Here is a 12202-nt window from a genome sequence, read left to right as displayed (position 1 = left end):
AATATAATCTAAATTTTTTTTTAATGACACCAACAACAATTTTATTATAGAAAAAGTTATTTAAGGGTATAATTGGAATGATGAAAAAGTAAGTATAAATACACTCATCAAGTTCGTTACACTTTTTAAATGATAAAGGAAAAAAATAAACAAAAAAAAATATATTCATATATCATGTTTGTTACATTTGTTTTAATATTTAAATTTATTCTTATCTATTTGATACATGTGTTATTTGTATTGAAAATTGATGGTATATTTGGAAAGAAAAATCGAGCCCAAAAATGCTGAAACGGATAGTTTTATTTTCATATAGTATAGATATAAGAGATCCTTATATAAAAATAAATAAGAGATGTGATTTTCATATATATATATATATTTGCTAACTTATACGAAAAGAAAAAAAACATGAAGGTTCACGTTAGTAAAAGTGCACATTTTTATTTGGACAAAAAAACCCACTAGTGTAAACCAATTTAAAGTAAGGGATAGTTTAGTAAATATTTCTCAAGCTATTTGTTATAAAATAAAAGTGGCAAATTGGTGCAAGTTAACAAATATGTTTTAATGAAAATTATTAAATTAACCATCAAGTTTTTTTTTTTGACAAAAAGATGCTTATAGCATTTCATTCATAATAAGAGTAGCAATACAAGTGGGTATATCAAAATGAATAATGGGACTAGCTGAATCAGTGACTTCACGAACAAGAGCATGCGCTACCACGTTAGCTTGTCGCCGGTTAAACTCCACCCGAGAGTTTGTGAAAGAGGAGGACAAAGTATTCTGACATGCTGCAATTATTTGGCCGAACTCAGAAAAATCATCTCTGTTCAATAAGATAGCATCTGCTGTTAATTTTGAGTTGACTACAAAATCCACGTTATCAAACCGCATGTCACGTATCCATTGTAAAGCATGAAAAAGTGCTAGTGCTTCACCTACGTGTTTTATCTTGGTTTTCGGGTGTCAAACATTAATCACGTTTGAACCTTTCTAACCGGTGATATCTTATTTTTTCTTGGGAAGGGAAAAAGTAAGCAAAACCCTTGAGAATCGAGGTCCGGGAGTTGTTTTCGCTACGGGAAGGTGTTAGGCACCCATAACGACTATAGTATCCTATAGGAACCGTCTTTAATTTCTACGCGCGCGCTCTATTTTTAAATGCTATTTTGAAAGTGTTTATTAAACCTAAAGGTATTCTAAGTGAAGAATTGGAGGGAGAAGAAAGTGTTTGAATTTTTATTTTATTTGAATTGAAGGAATTTTGTTCCTTGCCTACGTACCCGTTTAAGGGATCAAATCCACCGTAGTTCTCTCTCAAAAAATGTTTTTGTTTTTGTTGGTTGATTTTAAGTTTGAAAATGAAATTTTGAAGAATAAGAGAGAGGCCTCAAGGGCATGAGATTTATGAAATTGTGAGGTTGAATTAGTCATTTGCAAAATGTGGTCTAAACATGATTATTTTTCATTGGAATTTGATTAAGAAAAGGAAAATTCAATGGGATTTTGATCCCAAGGTTTATTAAGAAAAGTATTTGAGTGATGTTGTTCACATTTGTTTGGAAAATTGATTTTTCTAAGTATAAAGCCTAAACATTCATCTAAACATACAATCCTAAACATACATCTAAACATGCATATTCTAGCTATATCTAAAGTGATGTGTGTGCATGTGTCGGTGCTTGTGTCGGTGTACATCATTAGAGTCCATTGTCCTTTACATCATACCCTAGATACATTCTATGGCCTCTTTGCCAAGAAATTAAAAGCATGAAAGTAAAATATTACAAGAATTCCTAAATCTTTACATTCTAATTTTTGCATGAAGTTGAAACTTAAAGTGCAAGAAATTAAAGTGAATGAGGTGATGAAGTATGGAATGCTCATGATGTATGAAACAATGAACAAATGGTTAGTAGCACAAGATATAAAGCAAGTCAAAGCTATCATAACAAAAGTAATGAAAATTAACATAAAAAAACAAGCAAAAACAATGTGAAATAGGTCTAAAATCTCATCACCAATGCAAGGCTTGAGTATGACCTATAATCCTCACAATTCAACATACTTTCAAGGCATAAAAATCCAGGTTTTAAAATGAGGATCCAAGTGTCATTGTAAACTTGCATTTTTATGTGAATCTAGACCTATTTGTACCATTTATTCACAAAACAAAACTTGCCAGGCAAACGACCAATCATCACATGCACATGTTCAGTAAAAAACACATTCAAACAGTAGTAAAAAACCTCATAAAATCATCCATCATGAACCACAAACATTTATCAAGGATTGGAATTGGAATCAAGCAAATTTTCATCAATTTTTAGCACAAAATATCACAAAATAGTAAGAAAATTAACCACATTATTCTTGTCAATTTTTAACATGCAACAATTACCACAATAATACCGCAAGACTATCAAGAAACATGCATGAAATTTTTTGGAGTTTTTAGAGAATTTTTAGACACAAAAACATATGAAACTTCACAATTTTTTTTAGCAAAAATAGTAAACAATTAACAAGAAAATACCACACATTTTTTAATCAAGAATTAACACATAAAAACACCAAAAACAAAGTCAAGAAAATGATCAAGAATACATGAAAAAATTTTAGGAATTTTTTAGAAAAGTTTGGACAGGTAATGGTGCGAATAGCAAGAAAACAACAAGAAATATGCAGGACAGGGGGGTGCACGTAGCATTCTGGAAAAAAGGAAACAAGAAACGTTGGGCTTAAGAGAGCAAACCGGGTCGATCCATGGGTAATGGAAAGAACCGGTTCGGTTAGCCCATGGTATAAAGGGATTGGACCGTTTTTTTTTCACTCATTTTTTCCAAACAAACTCTTTCAAACATCAAAACCTCTCTTCTCTCTCATTCTAACCGATCTGGACAAGGAAACAAAAGAAGATGAAGCTTCATCTTCTCCATTACTCCGGCGCGGTGGCCGGCCACCCTAAGGTGGCGGCGCCGCCGCCGGAAAATCTCCAGACACATCCATTTTCAAATATTATTACATCAACACGAAGCTCTCCTTCTCCTCTATTCATTTTTGCCATTAATTTTTCGAAAAAACAACCAACACAGCCTAGATCTACAAGTCTATTTCGAAAGTTTTAGAACAAGAATGGACAAGCAAACACAACGATGAGTTACCTTTCGTTAGATCGGAGAAGCACCAAAGAAGGACGACGAAAAAGCTTCAGATCGTTTCCCTCCCTTAATTTTGCTTCGCGAATCTGCTATTTCACCGCCTTTGCATCGATTTGGACCTTGCTCGTTTCGGTTGGAGACTTGTCTTTGCTGATCGGAGACTCGTGGCTTCAAAAATGGACTGGTTAGTAAATTGCTTGAAACGGTTTCGATTTCTTCCTTCCTCCGCCGCGATTCTGAATCAGTGTTGTTTAGCGTTTGTGAATTCTGATTGATTCGAAAATGGCGTTACAGACACTGCGTTGGTTTAATTGTGAGGATTTTTGTGTTAATGGTGAAAATTGGTGGAGTTGGTGAGTTTGCGACGGATTCGGGAGATTATGGAGGTTGGAGTGGTGGAGAAATTCTGTTAGGGTGGTGGAGTGGGTGGTTAGGGATGAAGATTAGAGGTTAGTTAGGGTGGTTGAGTGGGTGGTGAAAAGTTGTTATGGAGGTAGAGGTGGTGGTTACGGTTAGAGGGGAAGGAGGAAAAAGAAATTGGATTTTTTGTTATTTTTTGTATTTGGTGGAAAAAAATGATTGGAAAATGATTGGTGTAAAAAAAAATGATTAGTTGTCATTCACCTTGACCAATGACTTTGACCTATTTATAGGTGATATGGCAAGCCTTGAACCAATGAAATAATGCCATGTGGCACTTGACTTGTAACAAACTTTTGTGGACCAACAACATTTGGACACGTGGCACTTGGACTCTAACAAACTAAAAAAGGATTAAAATGCAAATAACAAAAGTACAAGGACCAAAATGGAAATTAAAACTAAAATTGAATTAAAAAAAAGTAAATTGAAAATTAACGTAAAGCGAGATGATTAAAAACAACGAAGCAGACGAGAGTTTTTATGTGAAATGACCAAAACGCCCCTAGGGACTAAAACGACTAAAAACGACTCAAATGCAATTTTAAAATGATTTTTTAACAAGGGATTAAAGCAAGAGTTTATACAAGGGAATTAAAAGACTCAGAGACAATTTCTAGAATTTTAAACAGGGTTTTAACACATGAAAAGACTAAAATGCCCCTAGGGGCAAAACTGACTCAAAATGACTTCAAATGCAAATTTTGAAATGGATTTTGACATAGAATGAAACAGAGACTCATTCAAATCAAATGAAAAGACTCAAACAATTTTTTAAAGGACTGAAAGAAATTTTAACATAGGAAATGACTAAAATGCCCCTAGGGGCTAAACTGACTAAAAAATGACTCAACTGATATTTTTTGAAATGAATTTTGACATGAGATTGAAACAGGGACTTATACAAACCAATTTATAAAACTTAAACAATTTCCAAGGATTAAAATGAGTTGAATGCAGGAAATGACTAAAATACCCTTTTTCATGAATTTTGCAAACAATATTGAAATAAAATGCAGAGAAGGATGTAATTACTCAGAGGCATATCAAATGACTTGAAATGCAAGAAAAGAAGAATCGAACTAGTATTTTTAGGTCCAAAATTAGGGTATAACAGCTGCCCCTATTTAAGTTTCTTTGTCCGGAGAGTCAAGAGACGAAGTCTTTGATTTGACGGGACGAAGATACTTAAATATTAACATTTGCACTGCTTTTGGACATAAAAATACGTTTTCAAATTTTCAAAAATATGAATGTCGTGCAATAGTTTGATTATGAATGCAAGACAAGCAACTGGAGTCTATGGAGCCTGTCATGTCACTGGGGATTCAGGTGGACATTGACAGGGTAGACAAACCAGGGGATAGAAAATAAGGTACAAGCTGTTCTTTGGATCGAACCAATCACTTGACCAAGGAATACAAAACAAGAGATAGGTACAAGCTGTTCTTGGGATCGAACTTGGCACTTGACCCAGGAATACAAACGAGAGATAGGTGCAAGCTGTTCTTGGGATCGAACTTGGCACTTGACCGGAAACATAGACATATAGGCAGATACAAGCTGTTCTTTGGATTGAACTTGACACTTGATTGAAGATACAAACAGATAGGCAGACACAAACTGTTCTTTGGATCGAACTGGCCGTTTGGCTGGAGATATAGACAAAAGGGTAGATACAAACTGTTCTTTGGATCGAACTTGCCGCTGGATCATCCCCCCATCATGTAGGAAGGTGCAAACTGTTCTTTTAGATCGAACTTGCCGTTTGACCGGTAACAGAGCATAATCTGGGTACAAACTGTTCTTTTAGATCGAACTTGCCGTTTGACCGATAACAAAGCATAAGCTGGGTACAAACTGTTCTTTTTAGATCGAACTTGCCGTTTGTCCGGAAGTATAAGTATATAAGCAGGTACAAGTGGTTCTTTTTGGATCGAACCTGGCACTTGACCAGTAACAAGGTTCATTGGAAGTCTGGTTTAACAAGATACCAATTGAGGGTAAATTGTCATTGACTTGATTTGAAGGTAGACATGACCATTTTTGTTGGCCCAAAAGCAAATTGAGAGTAAATTGACATTGATTTGAGTTGAAAATTGACATTGAAAGTTGAGATTGAACAGAGATATAGACATTGGATTGGAGAGTTGCAATTGACATTGAGATTGGATTGGAATTGAATTGAAAGTTGAAATTGACATTGACATTGACATTGGATATTGATATTGACATTGACATTGAAAGTTGACATTGACATTGAAATTGACATTGACATTGACATTGGATATTGACATTGACATTGGAGTTTGACATTGACATTGAAATTGACATCGACATTGACATTGGAATTGACATTGACATTGACATTGGATATTGACATTGACATTGGAGTTTTGAGAGTTGAGATTGCCTCGAATTTGACAGTTGAAATTGAAATTGACAGTTGGAATTGAAATTGAAATTGAGTTTGACATTTGGAATTGAAATTGAAATTGGCATTGGCATTGAATTTGACAATTGACAGTTGGATATGCAACATGTATGTATGGTATAGCAACATTATTGGATGTATGAGCACATAAAATGCATGATTATGCATGTATGAATGCTTGAAATGCATGATTGGCTTGTAATTTGACAGAGAAAGTTTCGCAGAGATAGACAAAACATTGGAAAATTGGGCACGTAGTGGCTCGTGCTGCAATCATATTCACAGGGGAAAACCTCTTTGGAGAGACCGTCGTTGAAAGACGTATCAAAACCATGGCTGAGGGCAATAAAACTTGTAGAGGAGATAGCCTTGGAAAGTTCCCTGGATATAGGTCGCCGTTGCTAGGCGTGTCAGTGCTGGGTAAACATTGGATGTTCGCATCTGTGGTCAATGCTTTTCAATATTCTTTTCATTTTTCATTTTCAAATCCCACTTTTGCCTGAACCGCCCTTTTGGGTTTTCGATTCACCGGGGAATAATATTCTTTTCATTGCCCCATTTTTGCCTGAATTGCCTTCATAGGTTGTCATTCAGCGGGGTGCTCATTTTTGCCTAAGCCGCCCTTTCGGGTTTTCAACTTAGCGAGCTTTTCATTTTCATTTTTCAATTTTTCTTTTCATTTTCATTCTGTTTTTTCATTCTTGCCATTGACCACAGATCACCCTGGGGAGTAACCTGCTTGTAACATGTATTGAAATAGACATTGACACTCATTTGTTCATGCATGTTTCATTGAAATGTACCTTATTGCTCAGGTTTGCTTTCAAAATAGACAGGAAAAAGATTTTTAGTTTTCAAAAGATGTTTGTTTCAGACACTGACATCATCAAATAGAAAGGAAGTATTTTGTATATAGCATTGAAAATAGAAAGAAAAATAGAGTTTCAAACAGTAGAAAGGCTCAAATTGATGTAGAGGAGTGAAAGTCAGCCAAAGACACGACTTCACGGATTTACAAAGCTTGGAAAATGGTAATTTTATTGGTTGGTGATACGTTGAACACGATGACCGCTACATTTCATAGAAATTTTGAATTCACAAGTACAGAAGCCTCTGATGAAGACGATCATTGACAGTTGCAGATGCCCCAAGGGGTGATGGTGATTTGCCAGATATAGTTACTTGTCTTTTATTGTCAACCTTATTTTTGCATGAACCGCCCTTTCGGGTTTTCGGCTCATCGAGGCGCTCATTCTTGCCTGAGTTGCGTACAATCTCAGCGAGCTTTTTCATATATTTTTTTGTCCCTAACTTTTGCCTGGATCGCCCTTTCGGGTTTTCGATCCACCGGGAAGCGCATTTTTGCCTAGGCCGCCCTTTTGGGTTTTCGACCTACCACGCTGTTCTTTTCTTTCTAGACAAAGTATTTCTTGACTATATCGGCATTAACAGGATTTGGAAGCTCAACACCATCCATGTGTGTAAGAATCAAAGCACCACCAGAGAAAGCCTTCTTGACAACATAAGGACCTTCATAGTTAGGTGTCCACTTGCCCCTTGGGTCGGGTTGCTGGCTTATCCTTCTTTTCAATACAAGTTCGCCTTCCTTGAATTCTCGAGGTCGGACTTTCTTGTCAAAAGCATTCTTCATTCGCACCTGATACAACTGTCCATGAGTCATAGCATCCATACGTTTCTCTTCAATCAGATTCAGATTCAATTGATCATACCGACTTTGGCACCATTCAGCCTCAGTTAACTTTGCTTCCATGATCACTCGAAGAGATGGAATCTCCACTTCTAGAGGGAGAACTGCTTCCATACCATACACAAGAGAGAAAGGAGTTGCCCCGGTTGAACTGCGCACTGTAGTACGGTAACCATGCAAGGCAAACGGTAGCATCTCATGCCAGTCTTTGTAAGTGGTGACCATCTTCTGAACGATCTTCTTGATGTTCTTGTTAGCGGCCTCAACTGCACCATTCATCTGAGGTCTATAAGGAGAAGAGTTGTGATGTTCAATCTTGAATTCTTCACATAAAGCTTGCACCATGTTATTGTTCAGATTGGAACCATTGTCAGTGATGATCTTGTTGGGAACACCATATCGACAGATGATATTATTCTTGATAAACTTCACTACTACTTGCTTGGTCACGTTTGCATAAGAAGCAGCTTCAACCCACTTGGTGAAATAGTCAATTGCCACTAGAATGAAACGATGTCCGTTGGAAGCCTTTGGTTCAATTCTTCCGATCATGTCAATGCCCCACATAGAGAAAGGCCATGGGGAAGAGATAACATTGAGAGCGTGTGGAGGCACATGAATCTTGTCAGCATAAATTTGACATTTGTGACATCTCTTAGCATGTTTGTGGCAGTCCCGCTCCATGGTTATCCAGTAATAGCCGGCTCTTAACAGTTTTCTTGACATGGTGTGACCCGAAGCATGGGTCCCAAAAGTACCATCATGTACATCATGCATCAATTTCTCAGCTTCTTGCTTATCAACACATCTCAACAAGACCATGTCATAGTTCCTCTTGTATAGGATTTCTCCGTCCAGAAGGAATCTGCTAGCCCATCGTCTCAAGGTCTTTTTATCTCTGTTGGAAGCACCAGGTGGATATTCATGATTCTGCAAGAATTGTTTGATGTTGTGATACCAAGGCTTTTTGTCATTCACATCTTTGTCAGCTTGATCTGGCATATTTTCAATAGTAAACACATGAGCGGGTCTATCAAGACGTTGCACTTTGATTACGGGCACATCATTCCAATGGTTCACACGAAACATGGAGGATAAGGTAGCAAGAGCGTCAGCCATCTGATTTTCATCCCGAGGGATATGGTGCAGCTCAACCTTTGTAAAGTATGTCAACAGACGTCTTGCATAGTCACGGTAAGGAATCAGCTTCTCATGATGAGTCTCCCATTCACCTTTTATCTGATTAATAACAAGTGCAGAATCTCCATAGATGTCAAGGTGCTTAATCCTCAGGTCAAGGGCTTCTTCAATGCCCAAGATGCATGCTTCATATTCAGCTATGTTGTTTGTGCATTCAAAAGTTATTCGAGCGGTGAAAGGAATGTGGTGCCCCTGAGGAGTTACAATGATGGCTCCAATTCCTTTACCATAAGCATTAACAGCACCATCAAACACCAATCCCCACTTGCTATTGGGGTCCGGCCCTTCATTGATCAGTGGTTCTTCACAGTCTTTTGCTTTCAGATACATGATCTCTTCGTCAGGGAAATCAAACTTAATTGGCTGGTAATCATCAAGAGGTTGACAAGCAAGATGCTCAGCAAGGACACTTCCTTTGATTGCTTTCTGAGCTTTGTACACAATATCATATTCAGACAACAACATTTGCCAACGTGCAATCTTTCCAGTAACAGCAGGCTTTTCAAAGATGTACTTGATTGGATCCATTCGGGATATTAACCAAGTTGTGTGATTCACCATATAATGACGCAGGCGTTTGGCAGCCCAAGCTAAAGCACAACAAGTCTTTTCAAGCATTGTATACCGAGTCTCACAGTCGGTGAACTTCTTGCTCAGATAGTAGATAGCATGCTCTTTCTTACCAGTCTCATCTTGTTGACCGAGAACACAACCCACTGAATCATCTAACACTGACAGATACATAATCAAAGGCCTTCCTTCCACTGGTGGGACAAGGATAGGTGGTTCCAACAGATATTCTTTAATGCTATCAAAAGCTTCCTGACATTCATCATCCCATACAACAGGCTGATTCTTTCTAAGCAATTTGAAAATTGGACCACAAGTAGTAGTCATGTGAGATATGAATCTTGAAATATAATTCAGACGTCCGAGGAAACCTCTGACTTGCTTCTCAGTTTGAGGGGCCGTCATCTCTCTTATGGCTCAGACTTTGTCAGGGTCAACTTCAATGCCTCTCTGGCTGACAATGAAGCCTAGCAACTTTCCAGATCTTACACCAAATGTGCACTTGTTAGGATTCAACCGCATCTTGTACTTTCTCAGTCTTTCAAACATCTTTTTCAAATACACAAGATGCTGCTCTTCATCACTTGACTTCACAATCATATCATCAACATATACTTCAATCTCTTTGTGAATCATATCATGAAACAGAGTGGTCATACCCCTTTGATAGGTAGCACCAGCATTTATCAAGCCGAACGGCATCACTTTATAACAGAATGTTCCCCATGGAGTGATGAAGGACGTCTTTTCTCTATCTTCAGGAGACATTCGTATCTGATTATAACCAGAGAAACCATCCATGAAGGAGAACACTTTGGATTGGGCAGTACTGTCAACAAGCACATCAATATGAGGCAATGGGAAGTTATCTTTTGGACTGGCTTTGTTCAGATCTCTGTAATCAACACACATTCGAACTTTCCCATCTTTCTTTGGTACTGGCACAATGTTGGCAATCCACTCAGGGTATTCAGCTGTCATGAGGAAACCCGCATCAATTTGCTTCTGTACTTCAGCCTTGATCTTAAGAGCCATGTCTGGACGAGACCTTCTTAATTTCTGTTTGACAGGAGGACATTCAGGTCTTGTCGGTATCCGATGCTCCACAATCTTGGGATCTAGACGCGGCATATCTTCATAGGACCATGCAAAGACATCTGGATAATCATGAAGAAGCTGAGTGATCTTCTTTTTCACTTCTGGCTCAAGTGCAGCACCAATCTTGATCTCTCGCTTGTTTTCTTCAGTACCCAGGTTGATGAGCTCAATCTCTTCCTGGTGAGGCTGAATGGCTCTTCTTTCTTGCTCAAGTAGTCGAGTGATTTCATACGGTATCTCTTCATCATCTTCCTCATCTTCAGCTTCATGTACAGGGAATTCAAAATTTGGAGGAACCACAGGGTCACTGTGTTCAACGGGTTTATTATGGTTCAATCTGCATAATATGATTGGGATGATTTTTAGAAAAATGTTTTCTATGCAGATTTTTTTTAAAATTAATAAGAAAATAACAAATGTTTTGGTTTTTTCTGGCATTACCATTATTTCCAAGAAAAAGGCACTAAAAAGTAAAAAAAACAAAGACTCGTGAGAAAAACGACAACTTTTATTGATAACGGCAATGCCGAAACAAACATGCCCTTACAATGATATCACTTTCGTCTTGGGCAGAGCGAAAGGATTGTTATTTTGAAAACAGAAAAACATGAGCAACACGACACATTACATGGAAGCATGCATGACCAAGGGAACATCAATGGCTTCCCAATTTCTCACAGTGCCTCCTGGTATAACAAATGTAGGCACGTGGCTTCTTTCAGCAGCATCTTCAGTAATAGCATTGATGAACCCAGCACTGTAGAAAGTTCCTGTTGAAACACCCGAGGTTGGGGAGAATCCAAGGCCCTCTTTACGCTTGTTTTCCAGAATCTGAATCACTTTGCCCCAGCCAGCAGCCTGCCCTGCTTGAACAGCCTTCTGGGCGTCTTTTAGTGAAGCCATGCTAGTACCAGCCCTTCGGGGTTCTGCACCCTCAACGGTCAAACCTTGAAACGACGTCCCTTCAGCGGACCCTGCTTCAACACAAGAGAAAGATGATACTTGGCTAACCAGAAATGCCTCTTCACCATGTACAGTGACAATCTTACCGTTTCTCATGAACTTGAGCTTCTGATGCAAAGTAGAAGTGACTGCTCCAGCGTCATGAATCCATGGTCTTCCGAGGAGACAGCTGTAAGAAGCATTGATGTCCATGACTTGGAAAGTAATCTGAAATGTCTCAGGACCAATGGTAATTGGCAAGTCTACTTCCCCGAGAACATCCTTGCGAGATCCATCAAAAGCTTTAACCAGATAGCTGCTACCCCTCAGAGAAATTCCGTGATGGCTCAATTGTCTTAGCGTGGATTCAGGCATTACATTCAGAGACGATCCAGTGTCTACCAACACATTGGATATCATGTCAGATCCACAATGTACTGAGATATGTAGAGCCAAGTTGTGGTGTTTCCGTGCTTCGGGGAGTTCATCGTTACCAAATCCCAAGTTGTTGCAGGCGGTAATATTACTCACTATCCCATCAAACTGATCCACAGAGACTTCGTGGTCAACATAAGCTTACTCTAATATCTTCATCAACACCTTCCTGTGAGCTTCCGAGCTCATGAACAGAGACAAGATGGATATCTTTGATGGGGTTTGCTG

The sequence above is a fragment of the Medicago sativa genome, chromosome 6 (genome assembly GCF_051527215.1).
Source record: "Medicago sativa cultivar Bolivia chromosome 6, Bolivia_mono, whole genome shotgun sequence".
In the NCBI taxonomy this organism is placed as follows: Eukaryota; Viridiplantae; Streptophyta; class Magnoliopsida; order Fabales; family Fabaceae; genus Medicago; species Medicago sativa.
The sequence above is the reverse complement of the archived record's forward strand: the minus strand, read 5'-3'. Positions refer to the sequence as shown.